The following is a 24490-nucleotide window of genomic DNA, read 5'->3' on the forward strand; positions in this document are numbered from 1 at the left end:
GAAAACAAAGGGCGTGAACACCAAAGTCGCACGCCCACACGTGTTTTTACGGCGTTTAGTTATTTTTATTTTATTTTTTTGTGTACCCCAGGAAGCCCATATCAAGCTCTCTGTCTCAAATAAATCGGCATCGAAGTGCACTGATGTACCGAAAAGATGCAAACGTGCTGTGCCTTATATGGGTGAACTGGATATTTTTATTCTTAAGTGAGATTATGTACAGATGACAGCTCCAAGAAAGTAAAAATAAGTACTAAGGGAACGCTATAAGTTAAGGTCAAACAAGGGCAGAGCAACACGGGCACTGCAGGCCGCTATAACATCACAAGCAGTTCTCGAAATTTTATGATATTGCCGATGCTCCCGTTTGCATGCAGACACAGAGGCCGTCCCCTTCCACTCGAAATATCTTCGCTGCACTCGCCCATTCTCATCACGATGCCAGAATTGATATGGGTAATTGTAACTCCCTCTATACGGCGACTCCGTGCATTGGAAGCCCCATCCAAATATGCGGCGTACGTGGTACCTCACCATGCCAACCTTAATGGACAGCAATGAATGTTGGCTCCCTCTCTTTTGTGGACGTGAACCGGCTACCTTGTCATTTTGATCGCTGCCGTTCACCTGCCCAGCGAGTGCCATTTGCAGCAGCCGCTCGAATCAAATGGAGCTTTTATTACAGTGCGCGGCCGAAAACCAGACGTGGATTGATGGAGTTTCCGTGAATGGGACGCTTCATACGTGAGCTTAGAAAGGAAAAGCTTCGAATGAATCATTAAAAGAAGGTGGACGCAATTGGCTTTGCAAAGTATATATATATATGCTTTGCTGCTATTATGCGTGTCAGTGAGCGTGTCCGTTGTGAATGATGGTGAAGAGTGGATCTCCATTGTCTATATAGCTACGGCTGCACATCTTACGATACGATATAGGTAAAATTTTACTCACTATTTTAATTCAATAGCAAAATTACGCGATAAAAATTAATTACCCTACACTCTAAGGAAAAAAAAAGAGTAGTTTTACTCATTTTCGGGACTAAATGCATTGCCACAAAAAATGGTCCCTTTCGGGAGTAAATGAGGAGTAAATTCGGGAGGACTGCACGGGAGTAAATGAATGTCACAGAGTGGAGGCTGCATTTCACGCTCTGTTCTTAGGATTTCAGGAACATAATTCGTGTGCGTACATGAAAATACTTCGAATCAAACCTACAACCGTGATATGTCGAGTGATATAAAACCTTGCGACGTGTATAAGGCACAATTTGCGACGAAAGAAGCGCTAACTGTTTCTTACTCCGTGTGGGTGGAAAATTGCTAAGTTTGCTGAATTATGCAGCCGTGTGGCGTCAAATTGACCAAAGCATCATATTTACGTAGACTGTTGCATTCGGAATACCATTTGCGAAGTTCAGTGACAATTTGCAGCTCTGGGGAGTAAATGTTGGGGTTAGGGGACTAAAATGGGGAGTAACTGCAATCTAGGGGACTACAAGCTGGAATTACTCCCTATTTTACTCCTTTTTTTCTTGGAGTGTACTGGCACTATCATACCGCTCGATATTTGTTTGTCTGCTGATCCCAAGGTTGCCGGTGCGTGCTGCTTTGACAAGTCTTCGGCGAGGGACAAAAGATACGGTGTGTCGCGTGCTGAGATTTCGGTGGACGTTAAGGAGCCCTCAGTTGCGCATAATTAATTCGCTTAATTAATTAATTAATTCGACCACTATATGGCGGCGCTCATGATCATAGTCGTCTCCTGACGTAACGTCACGAATTAATATCGACCGTTAGTAGGTTGAAAGGGGTTCACGTTTTCCAGAACATGATAGGCCGACCGTATTGCTCTGAAATGGTTGACATACGGTGCACATCTTTGATTTGACAGATTCCTTTATCCCATAGAGTTTTCGTAGAGCCCTTCCTAGCATCCAAAACTTTCTGTTATAGGCTATAACCTGAAAACCAGGAGTGCTTTGCTTTGGGACGCAGAATTTACGTCATTCCCGATCGTTTATGGCCGAGACTTAAGAAGTATCATGCAGCGTTTTCGCCGTAATGGTTTGACGTAGGGTTAAAATAGTGCAACTAATTTAGCAATTCAATTAACGAAATAAAAAGAACAGCATCAAATGAAAAGCCAAAGGAAATTCTACGTCCAAAATCTCGCACACGTTTTCAACCCCTAAACGTTTATGCATGTCTGCGAAAATCCTGAGGGAGTCCACACGACACTTTCGGTTTTTACTTTAGCAGCGGTTTTCGGTTTTCAGTTATAGTGTTCATAAATCGCTGTAGCCTGTTTCTGCCGTCAGGAATCCTCAGTATTTTTCATTCTGGCCGTCGAAACCCTGACGCCTCTATTTACCAGACACACGCGGTATTTCGAACGCAGTCATGATGGATGTGCGCGATGGATGTGACCTTCCATTCGCATCTAGTAGCGTCCCACCTCACCCGGCTCGCACACTAATCACAGACGGTGCGGATTATCTTATACTTGCGCCGCTACAAGTCTAAGCAGAATGGGAGCGCCGATATGCACTCCATGTGATCGTACCGGTGCTTATCTTATCAATGAAAATCGTGAGCAGAAGCCCCCCCCCCCCCCCCCCATATACTACCACAGCTATTCGTCTCTACATTTTCGTTCGTCCTCTCTTCTTGAATGCGCTATATGGTCACCTGTCTCGAAAGATGTCCGGATGTCGATGCACATAAGAGGTGGAGCAGCCGACAGGGGCTGAAATCAAAACTACTTAGGCTTGAGAGAAAAACACTCGACAAACAAAAGTCTAATATCACGATTGAATATAAAAAGAAATTCAGCCCCTCTACTCAAGGTTTTATTCACAGATGGAAGTTCCGCTGGTGCAATGATGGGTTGTAATCCCGGGAAGGAGAGGTTGAGAAATAAGAAACGAAAGTAAAGAAGAATAAACAAAACGAAACGAAGTAAAAAAAAAAAAGGGGGGGGGGCGGTTCCACATCTTACGCGAAGCCTCCAAGTATGAATTTTCCCTTTACGACATGCAGTGCCGTGTTAGAAAGCTCCGTCTATTTCTCAGCAAATCGTGTGCACGGTCCTGATGATTCTGGGAAAGAGGATCTTAGCTTGGCTATAACTTTCTGCCGTTGCTGCTGCGTACGTTCTGTACGGAACATTCGGTGTCGTACGTGCGAGTTTTCACATACAGGTTTAAGATGTCGTAACATGGTAGCAATCATGGAAGGAAGAGGTGCTCCAAGAGGGCCTTCACGTACTGTACTTTCGCGAGGAAACTATCTTTGGGCGTCTGTGCTTTGAGATCCTGTCTTGTTGGTTGCTTCAGTATATACGCCACTCGATTGTCAACTGGCGACATGACCAATTTGAATAGAGCATATTAATCTGAAAAGTGTCTTAAAGGGGCACTAAAATGCAAAAACAACTTGCTCTCAAATGAAAGTCCGTGTTTCAATTAGTGCAATTCAAACAAAATTAGTTCACACAACGCTACCGTTTAGAAAAAAAAACGCAATGAAAACAGAGCCGTCATGAGGAAGCATAGATTGGCGGCATCCAATCAGATAACAGGATAAGCGCGCGCATACCTATCGTGCGCGTGTGGATTTGGAACGGGTCTGGTCATAGTGTTCCGTACATGCGCGGCATGATGCGCACTGCTGCATTTTTCAATACCAATTCACTGAATTGTAGCCCACAACAGTTTTCGCGAATGTTCCACTGCCAACATTTATCTTCACGTCCTTCGAACAGCGACGCCAGTCCGCTTCGCAACGTGCACTATGTTTTTCACCGGGACTGCTCCATGGCGTGGCACGCGCAGCATGGACTAAAACGCCGATGCACGAGCTGAAGTGTCATTCACGGCCTAGCGCCGAAGCAAGAATGAGTCCGGTATAATTTTGATTGTAGCTTCGTAACGGAATCCAAGTTTTGAGTTATGATAACAAGTACGAAATTGACATAGCGTGTAACGTAATTTGAAGTGAACTTGCTTTTTGCGTGAAAGAACTGATGTTCTGAGGCTGGAACAACATAGAAGGGACAAATACATACAAAGCCTCAATTTGCCTAAGAAACTAACGATGAAAGATGGAAGTCACTGAAAAGGTTAGCCAGCTGTAGGACTCGAACCCACATCTTTTGGATTGCGGCAATCCAGAAGATGTGGGTTCGAGTCCTATACAGCTGGCTAACCTTTTCAGTGACTTTCATCTTTCATCGTTTTTGCATTTTAGTGCTCCTTTAAGCTAGCTTTGTTATTGACACGTGATCCCGCTGCGACGCGCCAACAAGCTCTGAGACTTTCCCGTAGAAGACGTCTCTGGTTGCAGACTTTTAAAGCCCGATTCCGGGAGGGTACTTACAAGCCGCTTTTGTCTCTCTGGGCAACAGACAGAGACGGTTGCTATGGGATGCTGAAATACGCCTGCACAATAATGGGTTTCTATTGTCATCAAGCAGTGTGAAGCCGTGTATCTGATGTCCTCACTGCCGATACGAAGCTATTCTACGCGAGTTATCTCTCACTTGCGGTCGTGCAACACTGAGCAGCCTTTGTGCCAGCGAGCGGCGTCAATGGGCGCCGTGGTCGTCGCCCACGAGCCGGAGGAGCCATGGGTTGTGCGAATAGAACGTAGGTGTGCGAAGGGTACACAAGCGTAGGTTCATAAAGAGCTGACAGCATGAGAAAAAAAAAAAAAAAAGAAGTGATGATGATGATGATGATTCGTATTTTTGTGGCGCATCGACAGCAAAGGTCGAAAAAACAAGTAAAGTAAAGTAGTAAAGACAGTAAGTGGCATCGCCAGTCATGAAGTTTCCAAATTCCAGTCTAAGACCCTTTTTAATTTACTATATCAAATTTTCTACATTATTTTTTTTTTCCGTTGTCATAATCTCTCGTATTTACTCAAGTTTATATCTTTGCACGTGCAGTAATGAAAACACTCTCACGTGGTTCCTTGTGCAGCACGAATGACATTGAAAAGCTCTGCATTCTAGGTTTCTTTTCCTTTCCGCCTTTTTTAAAGGCAGAAGCATCAGAAGCATAGTACGACGTACCGTGTTCCAATTGCTCTTAAAACAATGATCAACATTGATGTAACCAAGACGCAGGTTTTTACAAGAACAGGCGTCCCTGCAAAAAAAAAAAAAAAAGGAAGAAAAGATGAACGAGAGATGAACGAGAAAAGAAAAAAGAAAAAGAAAGAAAGCAGACACGACAATCCCTGCCCGCATGCACCGTCGTTTCCCTTCATTTCACCCCCACCCGGCGTCACACTGCAGCCGTTCTTCTTCTGCACGGGGAGTCACGTGATCTAATCGTTTTCTAATTTCCGGAATCGGAGAAGAAGTAAAATCGGTGGTAAGGCAGCCTCCTGCACACCAGCACGCTTCCTTGGGACGAACGTGACGCAAGGAACCAGGCAGTGGCTTGAGGAGCAGCGCATCAGTGAAGCGACGAAGATTGAAGAGTCCGGGGGGACTCCACCACCCGCGCGACACCAGCCCACCCCGCCGCCACGGCTGCCCTCTGCTCCGTTTCCTCAACTTGCTTCCTTTTTTTTTTCTCCCTCCCAGCTTATGCCCACGTATTATAGGATCGTCTCTGTACAGCCTCCAGCGTGCCCCATGGGGCTTTCTTTTCTTTTCGTTTCGTTTTTTCCTAAACGATCGTGGGACTCCTTGGAAGAAATTATATTCACTTGTAGGGGGCTTGTGAGAAGGAAAGCTTGCGTGGTCAGATAGAAAAAGCCTGCTTTGGAATTGTTCACTGCTGAGAGGGCAGCAGGAATGAAACTGCAAGCACACGCACACTCCTCTCAGAAAAAAAAAAAAAAAGGAGTAACGGGGAGTAACTTCCCACATTTACTCCATTTCTACTCCCCCTGTCAGCCGCTTACTCCCTCTTTCTTCCTGCATTCACCATGTAACTCCATCACTGCAAGTATGTACTCCCTCCTGCCGGCCAAATTTTAGTGGACAAATGATGTGTGACATCACCCTCTTTCTTGTACGGTGACTTTCGGGTTATAAACTTGTGTGCTACAGTGCGGTCATCAATATATTGCATCATTTTTGTTATAGATTCCGTGGTTTTGCACTAAGATTCTCAGTTGGTGAAGTTCTCACCGTTACGTGAGAACGCATCCTGAAATGTGATCTTCTGACACACTAATTACGTCGAATACTTATCCCGGAGGTTAGATGTACTACGACGAGTTGCAGATATTCCGAAGTCAGATGCTTCACAGATGATCCCAAAGCAGCTGCAGAGGCACTGATATAAATCTCTTTCATGGTGTCAGCATGATACCTGTAACTGGTGTCATGGTTACTCCTGGGAAATGGAGTAAAGTGGAACTCTCTCCTGGAGGGTGTAAGTTTCTCTTCAAAAGGGAGTGTTCTAAGGGACAAACCATTTACTCCCCTAAAGGAGTTGCGACGACACCATTTTTTTCTAAGAGTGCACATACACTCCACTATATTGCTCTCAAGGCGAAATAATCGCGATTTCTTGAGAAATTAGCCACAAGTGATCTCGGTTTACAACTTTGTTCAGAGTATTTTATTAACATAATTATCTAATTACACAAGTAACTGACCAAATTATACTTTGCTTTTCACTAACACCATAACAACGTAAGCACGGCACATGCTCATGATTATTCTGTGTCTGAAACGTCATTTGTTGGGTCTATATACTCCTTGGCTGAATCAAAATATGCCACTCATCTTCCTCCTCAAGCAGAGGGTATCCGTGTAAATGCATTGGGAAACTGGACTACATATGTAAGACTGCAAGACTTGTAAGAATCCATCCGAAAGGCGAAGTCATATACGAATCGGGTAAGTTGCAGCAGGGACAGCGTTGTGACGAACGCTTCATCCAGACAGGGCTGTATCTCTCAACCTAATGCGTGTTCCTGTACAAGTTCATTAATTTTTGCCTCCGTTATAATTCCAGCATCTACGCTTTATTCTCACATTGCAACTTCTTATTCAGCTAAGCATTAGTTCATGCGTGGCAACGAAGTCCTGGACCAATACCTACGAGAGTTAATGTCCCTATTCTTCCTCACTTCCTTTCCCCCTTGAACTCTCTCGCACGCCTGGCTTTCCCTTACCCACACACCTAATTGCACTCGCCAGATGAACCTTCGGTGCGCCTCCCTTTCCTTTTCTCTCGCATGTCCCCATCCAGGTCTTGTTCGAAAGCTCTGCATCCAGCCAAGACAAGTCAAGTTTATTCTTGTTTTTCTCTCTGCTTGCTTTCATTGCCAAACGGGGTCGGGTTCATTCCCTGGGGACGTGGGAAGAGTAGGCCCTGCCATACGCAATATCACCCTCACTATGACCTAAAAAAAAAAGAAAAAAAAAGAACAACAGTGTTTAACCTGCATGCCAAGATTGCATGGAGTAGAGGTGTGGGAGGAGGGGTGGCTTAGGCGTTCTCCTAAAATTGATAAGTACAAGGAGAGGAGGGGAGGTTAAGGTGGGCTGTTCCAAATATGTCCGATGTACACCGACGTGTGGTTAAAAGAAGATTGACGGCAAGTAAATGGGCTAGCGCAAATTGGATTGCAAGGAGACCGATTCTCGGTGTATTACAACAGGGAAGCATCGGTTGTAGAAAAAAGAAGAAGAAAAAAAGGGGGAAGGGAAGGTAAAGAAGGTGGATGTAGAAAGTGGATGTGCGTGAGAAGTGTCTCGGAGGCATTGTCAGGCTGTTCGATTGGAGTGGAATCGCTCGTGAGGAAAGAGCCACTGATGTAGAAGATGGATGGATGATCTAGTGCTAGAACGATTTCAGCAGTGTAAAAACAAGTTGGGATATCAATCAGGTATGGGCTTGGGACTATTTGTGCTGCAATAGAAAAAGGCATCTATCTAGGTGGTAACACCGATACTCCATAAAATTTATTACCATTTATTACGTCTTCTTTGTCATTGTCGACGACTGCTCTTGTGTGGGTATTGTAAAAGTATTGCAAAAGTACCCACTGCATTGCATAGACGAACGAAATAACGAGCTAGTACATGCTTCAATGTCGAATATTCATCTACAGCGCATGTACACTGTGGCCGACCTCCCTGCATACCGGCACGCCGTGCACTCCACGGCAACGGCAATCACTCAATACAGGTGGAAGGCTGTGTTTTGTCTACGTGCATATGAACAACCGAAGCAGGTTAAACCCATGGAAACTTCAAAGTGCTTGAGCACTGTAACGCAAAATTTATAATGCAAAATATGCGAATCTTCTGTTCAAAGCAATCAAAAGAGCGGTGTTGCGCAATTCTACCAAGTTATCTTTTTAATAATAACTGGGTGTTTACGTCGCGAGACAACTGAGATCATGAGCGACGCCACAACGGTCGGTCTGTGGATTGCTTTTGCCCACCTGAGGGCTCTTTAACGTGCGATGAAAGCTCACCACACGGCACCCCGTATTTAACGTCCCTCGCGGAAGACGGCGTGTCTAAGCAACTTGTACCCTGCCACCAAGTTGCTGGCGTCCTCGGCCGGGTTCGAACCCGCGATCTCGGCTACCAAGTTATCTATGCATACATCTACGTGGGGGAGTATGTTTATTAAAAAGAAAAACATACAAGGGGAAAGAAAAGGAAAGCATATACGGCGGTTATATAAGAAGGTCGAGAAGAGACCCTTTAAAAATAGAACGTCTTGCGCGTGCTCTCATGCAGTTCACTCCCACTACCATCTTCATCAAAGCACCTGCACTTTGGAATCACTTGCCATTCGAAGCCCATTCAGTCCCAACACTCTGGCAGGCTCCAAACACGTGAACTTTTCATCACAATTAGTTCCTTGAATAGCTCACTCATGTTACTGTTAACATTCATGTGATCACTGGCTTGGAGCTTTTCCCGTTACCATTACCGTAGTTATCAATGTCATAGTTTCCGCTGCTGTAATCATGTTACTGTTGGTTCGCTGGTGTAGGTAATTGTTATCATTTAGCCAAGGAGGCATGCAGCGCATTTGTGTATGGGTGGCTTTTGAATGTCTCTGGCCTTTGTTATGGTTGTTTGGCAAATGAACCACTGCATTTCATATAAACTACACTCACGCGGTGATGGTGATGTGATCAAGAAAAAAATGAGGATGTGAGTTTCGACGAAGTCGAACTGAGTACCCCAGTACGCTTACACATACAGTGTACAAACAGATGATGAGATGATGAGAAAACAAAGCGACGATGAACAGAGGTGGTGATGGACTTCAACATGTAGTTCAAAAGTTTTGACCAAGTAAGTAAAATGTCGCAATCGCTGGGGGCACACACAGAACACATTCAGCGAGTCACAGAATGTCCATAAGCACGGTTGTATGTAGAAAACCTTCAAGTGCGCTGAGCGGCTTGTCGGACGACGGAGGACCTAACAGTTTCGCGAAAGCTCTGGAGTTCACACGAGAGAGGCTCGTCTCTAATACCCTACGAGCATCAACGTATTTCCGACACCTGATAAGGACGTGTTCTACGTCCTCTACGACGCCACACTCACTATCAGCTAATCGAACTAACTGATCCTGCCTCTATGGCCACACTCACTACACTCACGCATTGGCATGCAAACGGGCAAATCAAATTAATCAAGTCTCAACTTACGAATTACGAGCAACGCTTTCAACATAAAAATCCTCAACCTCACAATTTCGTCACACAGACACACCCAAGGACGACGCCACAGCATTCGGCTTCGTACTTCCAAAATACTCTTCCAGTTCTCTCTCGCGTGCGCCTTCCAAGTTGTAAGGAGTTCTCGCTAATTGTTTTACAGTGCGAGCGAAAACCGCATTACAACAGCAGCACAGCCATCCGAAGAGAGGGGCCCGGAGAGATGCTAAGATAAATAACCTTTCCGCCACCACTTCTAGCCGACCCCGACGAAAACGCTTGGCCCTTGTTCTGACTGGCTCGTTAGTCTCCTTAATTAGCTCTTTCATTAGACTGGCGAAAGCTAAGCTGCGCCACTTTCGCGCCTTGCCCGCTGCTTCATCGCTTTTACTGTCGCTTGGTTTCGATCCTCGCCCGTCGTCGTCGATATATGGCTTTTGTTACGCGGCACTTGCCAAGGAGCAGCAGACTCTCCGATATTTCTAAGGCTCTCTATATGAGGTGCTGTAAATGGACGGTGCTGCGAAGGAGGATAGCATTATGGCGGAGCGTTCCATTGCCGGGGATTACCGCTGAATTGACTCTGCTTCAAGGTGGCTATTGAGTTGGTATAAGATGGCTTTCTTTCAAACTGGAGCCCCGTATGTAAGGGCAGCAAGTACTGGTCGGATAGGAGAGATACATTTTAGAGAGACAGGGACCGGTCTAGGGCATTGGCTTTGACGCTGGTTTAGAGGGTTTCTGTGCCTACCGCACATCAAAAATATTTTCTAAAAACAGTTTTTTTTTTCTTTAGAATACCTCTCCAGAACAAGAGAAGAAGGTCGAAGGGGTTGTGTGTGTAACACGAAGAGGGTCTGCATTCAACTCCGTGTAACGTCCAGTCCGTGGTCTTTTTTCAGAACACTCTCGCTAAGACAGAAACACATTCTGCTACGATTTAACGAATCTCGCCAGTCATTATTATTGTCAGGTATGGAATAGAGGGAGTGGGAGAGGTTGCGCAATGTGCGACTAATGCGTGCATAGCAGCCAAAATCACGGTTCCGAGGAGGTATAGAATGCGCGTCCACAAGATGATTATCCGCCCTCACATTACGTTAGTTCAGTCACCTTCACATCACCACACACCACTTTGAGTTTCTTTATTCATCCATAAACTCGGAAAGAAAACGCCGTTTTTCGTACATCTGTATCACTAGGGACCATGGGGGGATATGTTTAATGCTGAAAGAAGAAAATAAAAAAATAAAATAAAAAGAAGCGAAAGGTTAGCCATGATGGAGGCTTGCTATTCCCACAGACAAACACAAGGAAGATGAAGCAGCAAAGACACAGAAAAGTATGAAGAAATACAGGAAAAGAAAGCTCCTTCACTAATCGTTCTGCAGACAGTCATATAGGAGGTATCAGAGAGTACTCCCCGAGATCAGAGTTTAGAGTCCCGAAGGATTCGTGTCAGTGCAGACGTGACTTCAGAGCGTGCTGAGTAGCACCGCGAGGGAAAGCTCTCGGTAGCCTCGATGAGATAGACGGCGATGGAGACTGGACCGGTGACCTTCGTACCGGGACCATGAGATTGTCATCGTGGTTCTGTGTTTTGGAATTAATGATTCAGTGAAGGAGGAGGAGGAAGCGTACGCTATTTCTGTGGAGTGATTTCGACATATCACTTGTACACATAACGTTAAATGAAAGACGTAATAAATAATGAGAAACGCGCAGCTCGTATTATACTCTCGCATATGGTGGTACATGCCGAAAATGCCGGTACCCGATTGCATTTTTTCCCTCCGGGCCATCACATTTTCGTTTCTCGAAGCAAGATATAAAAATATAATTAGATTATTTATTATGATTATGTGCATTTTTATTTTTCGTGTACCTCGTTGCTGTTGTTGTTGTTTTTAGGCGTTGAGAGAGGTCAGCCTTGAGAAGTGTACCTCGTTTCCAGGCAGAATGCGGGGAGTACCGCCCTGCGAAGCCGCTAGCCTCTATAGAGTTCAGGGAAACCCTCCCCCTGTGACACTTTTATCGGTGGGTTAAGGGGGTTCAAGTAGAGAAGTCGAAACCTCCAACAAGGGAAACGAAATACTTCGCGTTCTCAATGTCCTAATACTAAACTGCCCTCCTTGCACGAGTCATTATAGATGCCGATTTTTGGCTCAAATGTTTTAAGATGCCGAACATAACCGAATTTCGCAAACCATATAAATGCCGAAAAACACCAACCGCATCTCCACAAGAATAAGTGCCGAAAACGCGGAATGAGCCATATATGTGGCACCTAAGTGGACGATATTCCGACCGCTAAAAACACGCAACTATCCAAATTGTACGGTATAATGGAAAGCACATACAGTGCTGTAACGCAATACACGAAGGTATATATTCGAGACAGCCACTTCGATAGCTTCCTTCATTCCTTAGGCAGAAGCAAGAACGTGCCCGAAATGAGAAGGCGCCTCGTACTGCGTCTCATTAAACATGTATAAAGCGGAAGCGAGCCCAGTCGATAGAGTGTTCGGCACCTGTGCCAATGCAGCCAGCCATACAGGGAAGCCCATATGGCACGGAAAAGCCGTCCTGCTTTTTTTCCAGCCGGTGCCGCCTTTTACGAGAAGGCACTTACATCGTCGCCGAAGCGATCACTACCGAGTGAGCAAGACGCAAAATGGCATACCATATAAAGTTACTCTACCGCAGGGCCCTTTCACGTGTTACGTACTTGCGGGTAATGATACGTTGTTTAGTGTGTCTTCTATTATAGTAAATTATTTTCCCCGCAACCAGACGAGTTATCCAGAACGAACCACATGTGCAGATTACTGGGCGTATATCGCCTGTTTTGTTGACTCCCACACTCTCAATTCCTTCGAGGAATGTAATCATATTGGACAACTGCTTCTCTATGAGTAGCCAATGTACTTTCCCCCTCCCCCTTCTTTATTCGTCCTAATAGTTTCATTTCACTCCTCTTCGTCGAAGGCGATTTGAACTGCTGCCAACCACTGGTTACTGACTTAAAGGGGTCGTGACACTGACAACTTTGAAACAGTGCAAGTGTCGCTTTGAGTAACGTGTGTAGCGTGCGTTCAGGAATTGTCATACTAATGTCATTTCGCTCTGCACCTGCTGTCATTAGACCGGACAGTCGCAGAACCTCAGCAACCACAATATACAATTATTGGAGAAACTGAAGTGGCTCTAGACAGACTTTTAAACTATGGCCTCCGCATTAAACAATCGCAACGATTGCAATCTTACGCCGTGGTGTATATACCAGGCTCATCATTGCGCCGATATCAATGGGTATCACGGTGGTTGTAACGACATTTTTACCTTCATTCACATACGGCATGACCACGTGCATACACGACGTATTAATACACGTATACTCTATCTGTGCAATAACGGTAGAGTGAACTCGACGCAGACTGCTGCAAAAGTGAAAACATTCGCGGATTTGTCGACAGACTCCCAGTGGCAAAGAATCTGTTTGCGTGCGCCACGGTACGTGCACGTTGAGTGAACAGGAGTCCCCGTGGCTCGCCGAGGAGAATCTGCTTTGCTATGCCTAGACTTGTAACGTATGCAGGCAGACTGCACACAGGGCGACTAGATAATGAACCCGTGGGGTGCCAAAGCACGATCGTCACTCGAGGCAAATGAGGTGATCGTTGGGACCGCGGTTTGCATTCCTGTCTGTCGAGCAGGAAAACCATACGCGTGGGGGACCAAATTTGGTGGGTGGTGCCTGGATGAGAATAATGGAACCTTCCGCATGCGTTCCGAATTTTTCAGAAATTTGTTAGATCGTCTGGTTTGTACTACAGGTCAGAGCGCAAAAAACGGAATTATAATACAGAGAATGGGGGGGGGGGGATATATGTTTATTATAAAAAAGGAGGGAAGATGTGATTTGATAGAAAAAGAAAAAAAAAACGCGGATTAAATCACGACAAAGTCAGACTGGCTACCCCAGACCACTTAACCGCAATTAGTTGAAAAAGATAAAAAAAAGGAGGAGGAGAAGGAGGGAGAGGTTAGCCTGCGCTACGGCGGCTTGCTATTCCCAGCAAAGAAAAAATTGGGATAAGAAGAAAACAAACAAACACGAAATTGGTCGCAGTAGGGATAGAGCGAGTAACTGACTCTGGCTGGCTCCTCTATGTCACGTGTGAAAAGAGAAAGGACGTGGATTAGCAGATATCAGATTAGATTAGCAGATTGATTAGCGGATATTAGCGGTAAAACCTATTTTATCCTTTCATTCACCCAGCGAAATCAAAGTGCCAGAAATGATTAAATGAAGTTCGAAGAACGTACCGGAGAAGCCAGTTTAAAGTTCAATCAAAGCGTGTTTTGCAAATCAAAGTTTTAAAATGTTACGGAAAGTAACAAGCATAAAGAAAAGTGTAGTCAGCTTCGGGTTGTCTCGATTATGGTCCACTATAGCTCGAACGGTCGCAAGTGGAAGGCGTGTTCCTCATTTTTATGCTCCCAGCACGTGCTATACGTGCTTATTTATAAATACTTATAACAATAGTAAGGCTCGTACAGAAAAGCTACATCATGAACGTTGTGGTCATGCTGTCCCTCATATTCCCTACACTTTCATAGAATACGGTGACGTTGTCGCCACCCCTCACACCAGTGGAGGAACTCGTTACCCAAAGGCCTTCGCCTGCGTGTCAGGATGAGCCATCAAATCACAAATTATTATTATTATTGTTGTTGTTGTTGTCGCAAAATGTGCTGCGCAAGGCAAACTAAACGCAAGCTCTTACTAAACGCCAGAATTGAACGCATAGACCTTCTTGCGTTAGAAGAGGTTCACCTTGAAATTTTCCTGCAAAATATCCAGGGCTTAGCTAAACCAGTACGTTATGCATAATTTGTAAAAGGTAGCCCGCAGAAACACTGGTCCAGTCTCATGCGACATCTAACGCGGGTGATTTATCGATTGATTTATTTCTATTTAAAGCTGCCGTTTTGCACCATGCAGCTTGGTCGAAAGCGACTCCTGCAGCTGCACTGGTTCAGCAAATGAACGTGAAAAAGCCGAAAATAACTGGCAATATTTTACATTTCATTCCTTTTTTTTTCTCTCTCTCCATCTTTCTGCTTTCCTTTCCGAGGCGCTTGCACCGCTAACAACAAAGAACGCTTGCATCACACTCCTTTGCGGCCCATTCGCTTCGAAGAAGCCCCAATTCGGAATAGTCCAGAGCCCGCAAGAAACCCACCCCCTCCACTAAGTGCCTTTCCCGGCAAAGTCAACAAGAATTCGATTTTAGCGGGAGGGCCGGCCCAGCCCTTTGCCCGACTAATGACTCGAGATGACTTCACGGGCCCGGACCGGAAAGCGACTCTAACCGCATCAGCCGGATGGGCGAGGCCTCAACCACCGCCAGGACACAAGTACAAAAAGACATGAGACAAAGAGAGAGAGGGAGAGAGAGAAAGAAAAAAATAGTATAATGCGCATGGGACCATAATACACGAGTGTACCAAGACAGATTTTGGGCTTCAGCATCTCTTGGTCCAGAGCCAAATGTTTTTGGCGTTCTTCTCTTTTGTGCTCCAGTGAGAACCGCTTGAGGACGTTGGTAAACGCCATAAGGCAAACTGCTTTTATACGGGTGAGTAAGCCTGTTTGGAAAATTTTCGGTCTTTGTCCGGGCTATTAAGAAGTAAAACAGATTCGTCCGTTGAGTCAAGAAGAAAATGTCGAGATTTTTTCTATCTCGTCGAGGTCACGGGCTACATCAGTTAACCTATTGCCAAATGCAAAACAGAAAGAAAGAAAAAAAAAAAAAAAGACCAGAGCAGATGCCACAGAACTGTCCAATATGGAATGTGTCAAATGGCATGGAATGTGACAATGGAATGTCCAGGGAATATGCCCAATTTCCTACACACCACACTGGCCGCAACAGAAGTCACAGCTTACGTCCTTCAGCTTGCAGGCCTTCTTCGACCTCCTCCTTTTTCGGGATACACTCTAAGAAAAAAAATGAGTAAAACGGGGAGTAATTGCAGCTTCTACTCCTCTAGTCTGCAATTACTCCCCATTTTAGTCCCCTAACCGAACAGTTAGTCCCGACATTTACTCCCCAGGACTGCAAATTGTCACTAAACTTCGCGAATGGTCTCCTGAATGCAACAGTCTACGTAAATATGTGCCCTTGGTCAATTTGAACGACATAAGGCTGTATAACTCAGACAACGTAGCAATTTTCCAGCCACACAGAGTAAGAAACAGTTAGCGCATCTTTCTTCGCAAATTGTGCCCTAGTATGGCGCAAGATTTTATATCACTCGATATATCACCGTTGACGGTTTGCTTCAAAGTATTTTCATGCATGCGCACCAATTATGTACCTGGGACTCTTACAACAGCGCGTGAAATGCGGTCTTCACTCTGTGACATTCATTTACTCCCGTGCATTTACTCCCGAAAGGGACTATTTTTTGTGGCAATGCAATTACTCCCCAAAAGGAGTAAAAGTACTCCTTTTTTTCTGAGAGTGTAGTCGACTTGACGATCCGCTCACTTAAATGTCATGTACCATTCCTGAACGCGTACAAGTACGAACGGACGATTTTCAAGTATGCCTGCACAGTCTTTGAGGTCTTGTCTCTTCCTCACAGAGGAATCCTCCAACTTTCTTCAGATTTTAAACAACTTTTCTCAAAGAATAAACATTCCAAGACATTTTCAGCGTACAGGAGTTGTAAACATTCAAGGAACTGTGACCCGATGAAGCTTCAAGTAAGGAAGCATATGCTTTTTAGATACATTCAGAAGTATACAAGCATACATCATGTTGTTGCTTTATAGGGAACTGCTTCAATTGCTCATTATTGAATTAGATTGTAAAAATACAAAAATGTAGAGAACTTGTTCATTACAGCTGCGCATGTAATAAAGCGATATAAATAATACCTATCATACAAAGCTTCGCCCTGCATAAATACCTAAGTTTCAAACAGTGTCTTTGATCGCCGAAAAGTCCCAAGACGAACTAAGTTACCCTTCCTTCTTCACCAACGAATCCTAGGTTTAACTCCCCAGATGCACATTTCCCTTATATCTGATCCATAATGTATGCTATATTTCATATTAACAGAAGCTTCTCATTCTTTCTGAGCGCCATACCCCAATAGCAATGGGGCAGCGTTCTGCCCAATGAGGGCAAATCATCCCCACATCATCGTCATCATGTATCTCTCTTTCTGTTTCTTTCTTGTCTTGTATGGGCGATTCCTTTTCCAAAGACATTCCCATGGACATTGCCATATCGTCTTCTTACGCATCGTACAACGGGAGTGACGTATAACGAAACAGATGTCAATGGAATCTTCTGCAACTGACGCATGGAAAATTTTCGAAAACTACATCATTGTTTCGAAGCTGCAGAGAGAGTACCGAGACAACCTGACTAGTCCAAGAAGCTAACACAGTAACGAGAAGAACTACACACAAGGCCTAGCAGGATCTGGAAACAATTAGTCGAGGGTGAACGACTTGTAATTTCTTTTTTTGTCTGTGAAAATAAAGCTACATTGGATGTTTCTTTGTATTTTTTCCCGGGACAAATTTCAGCGGTTGATTACACTGATTGCTGTTCATGACGCTTTCACGACATGGTGTTTTGCACGTGTGCCGTCAACACACATATACTATACGCCAGAAGTTCGCAGCAGTTACGAACACGTGTTTCTATATTGTATTTCGGTTCATCGTTGCTGTAATGTTACGCATGTAATCGGGTAGGATTCTGCCAGTGATTTACCCAGAATATCGACCCTGGGGGCGTGTCAGGCTCCGCAAAGGGGGCGGGTGAGGCGGGGGGGGGGACGTCACTACAAGCAGGATACTCTCAAGTATGCTCTTCGACGAAATATTGCGTAATCTCACACAGTTTTATGTTTTCCAGATTTTGAGGGGGTGTCGGAGGGGGTGTCGGAGGGGTATCTGGATAAATCACTGGGTGCTGCTCTCCAGCGGTGAATCACCCCATGTCATGATTTATCTGTTGTTGTTGCCATAGCAAGTCTTTTGACGAAATAGTGTTCGTTTGTTTGCTTGTTTGTTTGTTTGTAAGGGTTAAAAAAGAGGAGAAATTGAACTCGTCTCCCCGACTTGTTCCGCTACTCCTAACATAAATTCTCACCCCCGCCCCCCAACCCAATATACTTCTCACGTGCTCTACTTGCAAGTTCGCTATTCACTATTCACATGTTCGCTATTCAGAAGTCCACTATTCATATATTCATAGTGTCTTTCATTGTAGCCGAGAGGGTTACCTGTATCTCGAGACTGGGACCAATTCCACAATTTCACGTGAGCTCCATGCAATTCCTTGAAGGCATAACGTCTTACCTAGAAACGGAAAATGTAACAATATGAGCAGGTCGTTCATGAGCTCCATAAACACTCAACGCAAAACACGCTAAAAAAACAAAAAAAAAACGATAAAACATGCCAGAACTTTCACCCAAGGAACGATCAGTGAATTCAATTTCTAGCCGAATCCCAGCTTCTTCCGCTTCCTCCGGCGGTACACAATGTATACCTTAACATTGGAGTCAGCAGTTTGCGTATTTGCCTTCCACAGCGAGCAACTTCCGAACCCTTCAAGTCGTTCAACCCGCATTCGGCCGACAGCTAAAACGAAATACCAGTCATTGTCTCCGGCACATCCTGACTTAACACAAGGAGGCTGATGTTTACGTTAGACGAAGACTCTGTTCCAACGTCTCTCTTCTCTTTGCACAAGTGCTGTTCTTGCCAAGCGGGGTGACTTACACCCGCAAACACACACAAGAGCCGTCATCCGGTGAAATGTAAGCGATATACAAGGGAATAATGCGGACGCCCTGCGCCGATGGAACAAACGAAGCAAGAAAAACATACTGCACACATAATAGGGAAGGCAGGCGACGGTCGGTCCCAACCTTCTGTCTTTTCGGTAAATACGAGCTCCTTAGGTCCTCGAGCAAATACGTCCTCTGTGAGTCAGGGAAGCGCGGCTTAGTAGCGTGTTAGACGGAGAGAAGGCAACCCAGGGAGATATTTATCGGGCGGTAAATCACAGTTCTAGAAGGTGCAGTACGGGTTGGATTAAAGTGGACGGCGGGTGAAGAACGGTGTACGGTTGGTCGTGTAAAGCTGTATCGTATTGTGAATGTGTTGCAACGGTTGGATTTTTGCGCTTCATTAATTCATCCTCTCACATTAACTCCTTTGAAGCGGGGTAACATGGGTTACGGACTTTTTCTTCTTTTTTTCATGGAAGAATGAATCTTTATTGTCGTCGTCTACACATCAGTTCTAGACCTTGTCTTCTTCAGTCCGTATCCCATAATAATAATTGGGGGTAAGCCATGTTATACAGTAGGGTACCGTGGCTACCACGGGGAAACGTCCCATGTCAAGAACACTTTTCTATAATTTATTGTTGTTTCTGTTGTTGTTTGCGCTTCAGGTCTGGTTGTATAGATCATCGCCCTGCATAATAATAAACAATTAAAAGAAACGACCACCGACTTAAATGATTGATAGGAAAAAAATAAATAAAAATATGATACTCGACAAAGTCGGTTCGAGCTACTCCAGAACACGTGAACAGAAAAGAGAGTAGAAAACAGAACAAATTCAACCCCAAGATGACATAACCGGAGGCATAACAAAGAAAAAGCACGGTCCATCTAATCAACGAGTCCAGCAAATGAGACAGTAGTTCAAATGACCGTAGACTAAATACACCAATGGCCTTCCCTCAACGCACTGCACAACCTATATTCTGTCCGTAGCACAGTAGCCGAGAAACACGGATATTTCAGAGGGTATCAAGAAGGTCACATGATTTCAAAAATTGCATGTATGGCGCGCACTTGGTGACACACAGGACAGCAGCCAAGAACTGGTGGGTCCAGGTGGGTCAGCGGTGATTCTACCATGCGCGATGGTCTCTGTATATTTAGTGCAGCGCCCTCTACCAGGTCGGATTGGCTACAATTACCAATGACGTAGTAATGTGTGCCACCAAACCAGACCAACCAGAACATTTACGTTGTTCCGGTGCTAGTGAAAAGCAAAGTGTAATTAGGTCACTTCCTTGCTTGGGTAATTAAATAATTATGTTAATAAAATATTTTGAACCAGATTTACTTTACTTGTATGCACTAACCTGCAGAGTGCATTTGCTGTGACTACATAACATTCTGATCCTCGCTGGACATCGACCACATCGTGTGTGGGACGGCGGAAGACCTCTGACCTCTGACCCCACATCGCCTTACTCTTAACTACCCCTAAGGGGTAGTAGGGGAATACGCACTAAGGGGTTATTTACCAAGGAATGGCAAGCTGTCCGTTCTGGCTCACTTTTCCTGTCAAAATGAATAGATCCCCCCCCCCCCTATTTTCGTGATTGCTTCGTCAGTACGTTGCACAATGCGTATCAAGTGAACGACTAACAAGGTGTGGTTATTGTAAATTTGCATAATTCCGTTGGTCTTCAGCAAAGACCGACAACAAAGAAAGCAATGTAGGGTCATAAAAACACTGAGGCGTATACCGCGTGTCTGCATCTTTTATACAGCTGATCACATGATATCAGCTATCCAGAAAAGTGCTATAAACTACAGCTGACGACATGGCATCGCAGGCACGGGCTGCCTGATCAAAGCCGCCTGTGACTATATGGGATCACTCCGTTCGTGACACTTGATAAAGCTCTATACGAAAACCTCTTGGAGACCTAACTTCCTGCGCAGGTCTATCCAGCTAGCGGACCATTTCACGGCCATAAATTTGTCCGAAACCATGTTGGCAACATTACGGCCGTCGTAACGAGACTTGGGAATACTTGGCCATTATTTTCTCGTATACCACGCCCGTATAGCCATAAAAAATATCCGGAACTGTCCGCCTTTATGGTCCATAAACATGCTCTACAACACAGCTTGAAACACAACCCCGCGAGGAGAGAAGGATATAGTTCATCTAATTCTATTTTCTTCTGGCTTCGGCATCACACGAAACATCGCATCTTCCGTGCAGGCGATATATATATACTCCGCCTCAGAGACATTATTTCCACCTGAATTTCAATTTTATGTTCCCTCGATAACTCGTAGCCTCGAGGACACGTACATGTTTTTCGTTTCGTTCTGTCATCGTTTCATTCAGGTTGAACTCGTCATTTTTCTTATAATGCTTCCGAATAAGGCTGGCATTTTATGTGGGGTAGTTATGTGTAATGTAAGGCATATGTAAGAAATATTTGTCAGGATCGAACGCGTTCCTTGGTGCTGGTATTTTGTTGGAGTAGGTCCCCTGTGTCGTTTGCATAGTGTGTACGGATAGTCGTACATGTGTAGGTTGGTAGGTAGATAAAAAAAAAGAATGATGTTGCCCAACTCTACATTGGGCCGGCTGCTCCAGTACGTTTATGGTAAAGAGATCTGGCTACCAAGGAGTCAAAAAGGAGGTTTGTTCTACAAACGTCCTAAGGAAGGACATCACGGAGTGCGAAACATGTGGATGTGCTGCTGGCCAGCCACCGAGTACCTTCTCGAGGTCAAGAGGGCCGTTGTCATGTCGTGTCGTACATCTGTAGCTTTCAAGTCACTCCACAGTCTTGTAGTAAAAAACAAAAACGGAAAAGGCAACTGACACTCCCACGTTCGCGTTCTTTTCTTTACGGTGCCATTCTGACCATCTTGACACCTGACAACGCAGGCTGCGGGCAAAGAAACCTTTTTGCATGCCGCGCACCGTACGACGTGCAACCCCGCCCTGCTCGCAGATGAGCAACAACAACAAGAAAGAACCACTCATGATAGCTGTGATACAGTGCTTCACCACTGGACCCACCAGAAGCTCACTGTTACCTCGACAAGTACAACCTAAAACTAAATCCAATACACACACCAATTCATTCTTTCCTCACCGGCGTTGTCGTACATCCCCTATCATCCCCATTATCACCAACAAAGTTGCACCAAAGTCGAAAAGCACAAGCCTCACTTCATCCTCAGAAGCAGAAAACGCTGTGCGACAATTTGAGCCGATTTTTTCTAATAAAGCCGGCAAAGTGGGCATCAATCTTGCCAGCAACCGTTCCAGAAGACTCTGCGACTTCTGTTTTCTTTTTTTTTTTTCTTCTTCCCCAATCCGTCTGCCTGTTTATCGCAACTATATCGACGACACGAGTTTATCGTCTGCGAAGGCGGCTTTGGCAGACGACAAGGCAGCACTCGTTCACGGGTATTAGTGCGACAGAGACCCAGGGAAATGGCACAGCAGATAAAAGGACAACATGCGCGTCCCCCAGAAACTACCACATTTGTCGACAGATTGTCAAAAGTCTGTTCCTCGCTGATAAAGCGTATGTCGCTGTGCTGCTCGCTCCTAGAATGATCAGGGATTCGAGCGGGCGGTGTGGGGGCTACTCGTTCCTCAGCACGGGGTATACACGCGAACACGAACGCCGTGCGATAAGGTGAAAGACCCCTTTTATGTTTGCTCTTGTTCAACACGAATAGTGCGCACAGCTAGGGATGCTGGTATACGTTATGTAATGGCGAACATGCATTGGTTTGTTTCGAGCTTGATATTACGGAATGTCTAACCGCAGGTAGTTCATGACACTGCTTTTTCTCTTCTTTCGCTTTCTTTCTCTACAAAAATGCCTTGCACAGGAATGGCGTCATAACGCGCGACAGCGTTCTGCTGTAGCGGAATGGGGAGAAATCTGAGCAGGAAAGTTGGCACATACAGTCGACACGTCCCTTTCCCGGTAAGCTCGACGTTTGTACAAGTAAGGATAGCATGGTCGAACTGCCACGCTAGTAGGGTCAATTTCTCTTATCCTAAAGCAAGCAGGAACACAAGGTCAGGCAACCCGCCTAGGTACGGTCATTCTTTTGCGCTATTTGTACACGGCGCTGTGTACAACGTGTGGTGTCCCGGCAGCAATCCGACACATTATAGAAGACGGCAGCCAGTACGTACGCGAGCGACGGGCCTTTAAATGTCAACTTGAAATGCAGGATCAGAGGCCATTCAACATCTGCAAAGTTCTCGGCCCATGGAGTAACCCTGGACATCAGTGCCGTGCACTTGGCGCTTTTCTTTCCTTTCTGAGGGCCACCGGCCTCCTCCACGAACTGTAGGGATTTCCTTCCCTCGTCATCCTTTCATATGAACCTTTTTGGAATGGGGTAGGGCCCTGCACTCAACGCAGGGAAACATCCCACATGATCATCATCCATTCATCTACGTTGTTGTTGTTGTTTGCTTCCTCATCTTTCTAACAAATCACGGTCATGGCTTTCTCGCGATCAATAATGCATTTTGTTGCTCCTCGAATTCTCACAAACAACAACAACAACAAATAAGTAGTGATGATGTAGTGCGATGTTTCGCCGCTAGGGCAGCACCCTATGCCATTGCTTGAGGGGGAGAAGATGGTGAATGATGATGAATGTTCTCATAAAGAAATTGGCAGTATATACCAATTCAAAGAGAACCACATATATATACGACTCAAGCGGCCGCCTAATCCTTCGCCCAATTATTCGCTCGTATCTGTGTCGTGTAGCTGGATCACGAGAAAGATTAGACGCTATTCCTCAAACGAGCATCGCAAACTTTGCGTTTGATGCGTTTTTTGCGTTACTTGAGCAGGGACATCCTACCACGAATAAAACTCGCAATAAAGCCAAAGCCCCTGGCATTCACGCTATCTGTTGATGACATTTCCTCGTATATTTCCGTTTTCTTTTCTTTCTTTCTTTTTTTCTATGTCAACGAATATTATGTATATTCGTTGAACTTGCAAGTCCCCACGGCCTATTCGACCCCGTCCTGACGTAAAGCCCTACATTCCCTGATGGACCAATAGGACGTTCGCATTGTTCTAGAGACACGAGCAACAAAGAGAGCTGTCGTGGCCGCGACAGTCAACGATGTGACATTTGAAAGGTATCGGCTCTTGTTCGGAGGCTTAGCAGAGCGTCATCCCTCGGCGTAAATTGATTCTATTGTTGTCGGCTCTGCCGTTTGCCAGTTGCGTCACGAGGTCTTGCTATACGCGTGTCGTGGATTAAGACTCTCGCTGCACGAGATCGGATAATCCTGTTCGGTCCCGCTCTGAGATCATCCCAGCGAGTGGGGAAAGTTTGCGACTCATTTTTCTGGCAAGCACGCGCTACACAGTCAGCTCAAAAGGGATTTGTCACTGGGTCCCTCTTAATGATGGACAATCCGTCGGACATATTGCCGGCATAAAATGTATAGGTTTATCCGTGTGAACCTTTAAGTTGAATTTTCTAGGATCGCTGTACGTCTGTATCATAGTGCGGCGTGTGAGAACACATAGTGAACAATATGTATGTTAATACTGCGCCGAACAGTGATATGATCAGGCATTGTGGTTTTCCCTCGCTACCACACTCTAAAAAAAAGGAGTAACATATGGAGTAATTGCAGCTTTTAGTCCCCTCGACTGCATTACTCCCTATTTTAGTCCCCTAACCCCGACATTTACTCCCCAGGGCTGATTCTTTTTAGTCCACTGAACTTTGCCAATGGTCTTCCAAATGCAACAGTCTACGTATATATGTGCTCTTGGTTAATTTGATGGCATAAGGCTGTATAACCCAGCTAACTTTGAAATTTTCTACCCAGGCAGAGTAAGAAATAGTTAGCGTTTCATTATTCGCAGATTGTGCCCTATGTACGCCGCATGATTTTATATCACTCGATATATTTCATTGAAATTATTTTCGTGCATGCACACGAATTATGT

General features: G+C 45.1%; 1 protein-coding gene across 9 annotated transcripts in view; it reads right to left on the reverse strand.

Moving 5' to 3' along the window:
- Positions 1-24490, reverse strand: part of LOC135368658 (discoidin domain-containing receptor 2-like) — a 363200-nt gene that overhangs the window by 252721 nt on the left and 85989 nt on the right. For 6 of the 9 annotated variants that reach the window (XM_064602081.1, XM_064602079.1, XM_064602082.1 and 3 more), the window contains one exon: positions 17976-18051. The exons of the other annotated variants lie outside the window; for them this stretch is intronic. The gene's annotated coding sequence lies outside the window, so the exon portion shown is untranslated. The remainder of the gene's footprint in view (positions 1-17975; positions 18052-24490) is intronic. 9 annotated transcript variants of the gene reach the window in all.

This window comes from Ornithodoros turicata, chromosome 9 (genome assembly GCF_037126465.1).
Source record: "Ornithodoros turicata isolate Travis chromosome 9, ASM3712646v1, whole genome shotgun sequence".
NCBI classification, from domain to species: domain Eukaryota; kingdom Metazoa; phylum Arthropoda; class Arachnida; order Ixodida; family Argasidae; genus Ornithodoros; species Ornithodoros turicata.